Raw genomic sequence first — 2,505 nt, forward strand, 5'->3', positions numbered from 1 at the left:
TGCTGGGTCATTCCTGACATTCTCCTGCCTCCCAGTCCCTGCAATCCAAAGAGGCCTCAGGAGCTTCCAGGACTCCTTTCTGGGGCTGGAGTCTAGGGAGGCTTTAGCCAGTCAGAGCCTCCACCAGGCGGGAACCCTAAAGAGTTAACTTAGGGAACCCAAGGCACACATGCCTGGATATGGCTCTGTTGGTTGCATCTTTTTATGCATGTCTACTGAGGAAACATCAGTTCTGAGCCACAGCTTTCTCTGAACTTGTGGAAACGTTCCATTACAACTCCCTCCACCCTGAGCAGTTTCTCTTCCATGTTCTGCTGTGGATCCAGCCATCCCAGGAGGCTTCTACAGCCTTGGCTCTTTCTAGGCATCCCTTCCTTGCCTAGGCTCTTAGCCCTTCCTCCTGGCCTCTGAGTTTCTGCTTTTCCTCCGATTCACCATGACAAGCCATTCGCTGTATTAAATCTGAGTTGATTCTGTGGTCTAGAGCAAGGAGAATGATTGAGAATAAGCAATTCCCCTCTAAAATCTAAATGTTTCCTTTAGTCGAAGGAATTGTATTGAATCCATTACTGGAATCAGGAAACTTGCATATGCTAACTGGGTAGTCTATAGAAGCAGCTAGAACAATTATTAACAATTGCTAGAGTGTCACTATGATACTCACTATGAGTATCAGTTCTCATATGTAATGGCCGTTATAAACCAGGTATACCTATCTCACTGAGCTGTTTTTAATATTAAGTGAGAAATAAGAAAAAGTTTGATAGGACACTATGTGCCTGATAGGCCCTTAATAAATATGTGTTTCAAAGAAAACTAATGCCATGTATTGGGTACTTGTCCAGGTCTTATGTGTCATTAGCACAATAGTTAGCTTCTAACTGAGGGATTCTATTCCCATTGTCAACTTTTAACGGAGGGATTCTATTCTAGTTATCCAGTCCTATTATCAGATCTGATTCCTGCTCTCAGACAGCTTTTACCTGAAGGATAAAGTAAGTCAACAGTGTGACCAGAGCAGTGTATTCAAAAGGCATTCCTTGAAAGCCTACAACATTCTTGGAGCACGTATGTCCAGACACAGGGATATAGAGGTGAATAATAAGTAGCCCATGACCTCAAGGACTGTAGAATTTAGTGGCCTTTTTGAGGATGACTGCAGACAAACATGGGCACCAAAGGAGATGACGTCTGGGGACTGAACCTCCTGAGTCACTATTTCCCAATATGATTAGAACATGTTAGTTCATTCCACTGTCTTCATGGTGATATCACCCTCAGCTTCCTCATACTCTTTGACAAAGATACTTGTAACAATATTGTAAGTGAGGAAGTGGGGGGGGGCAAACCTATGTTTGTGTGTGTGTGTGTGTGTGCACATGTGCATGCGCACTGTATGTGTGTATGTTGTATTCATATAAAAGTGCAGGTGAAATGAACATGCACATACATGAGCATCTGTACTGAGTGGCTGAATGAGCAATGGAAGAACTAATGGGATCCGATCCCCTGGAAAACCAGAAATGGGATATAAACAGCTCTTTAACGTATCCCCTTTGTCCGTTTATAACTCAGAAAATGTTGAGAATTGGTTCACAAGTCAGCGAAGAAACACCTGCCTGCAAGTATTCTTGCTTCTGTCTCCACAGTTCTCACACCATCATATGTGATGCCTCTGCGCCAGGAGAACCTGTGTTAAGTTGCCCATGTTCCCTCAGGGACCAGCCAACCCATTGCCACATGAATGTTGGCAGGATCAATGCATGATTGCAAGACCTCATAAACGAGCACATAGGTGTCATGAGAAGAACATCCTGGTGGTGATTTCAGACATTTCATCTGAAGTTCACCTCATCTAGAAAGTCAGTATCCTGCAGGCTGGTCTCTCCATGTAGTTCCTTGATTTGTCTCCCTGGGAACTTAAACTCCATATATTCCAAAAACTTATTCCCCAGGAAATGCTGGAACTTTATTTTAGCCACAGTACAAGAAAAAGCCTTACATGTATCTTGATGTATCTCACCTTATTTAATAGATTCACTAATCCAAATTTTCCCTTTACTATATCTTTGTAGCCCTTTTGATCTTCTTGTTGATACTGTCTGGCACTGTCTGGTTGGACCTGTTTTCACTCCCGAAAGAGTAAGTGTGGAGATCAGAGTTTATTTAACTATAATTTCCAAAAAGTTAAAAGTATATTTATATATGTTAATATATTACAGACATATATCAAAGATTTGTTTCACTTGTTAGTAAGGGAACCAGCATGATAGTAATGCTGGTTCAAAGAATTGGAAATAACAAAGTATATACAGTCAGAGGAAAAACTTCTAAAACAAGATTGCAAATTTAGATACATACTGGTTACACTTTTAAAAGGCAATGAAACCATGAGGTTATAAATCTTCTGTTAAGTCCAGTGTAGCTTTACAGAGTCTGGGCCTTAATCAACACCAAATATAGTAAGTAAAATCAACCCACCAATTTTTAAAAAAATTCCTAGAG

The sequence above is a fragment of the Mandrillus leucophaeus genome, unplaced genomic scaffold (genome assembly GCF_000951045.1).
Source record: "Mandrillus leucophaeus isolate KB7577 unplaced genomic scaffold, Mleu.le_1.0 Scaffold1049, whole genome shotgun sequence".
In the NCBI taxonomy this organism is placed as follows: domain Eukaryota; kingdom Metazoa; phylum Chordata; class Mammalia; order Primates; family Cercopithecidae; genus Mandrillus; species Mandrillus leucophaeus.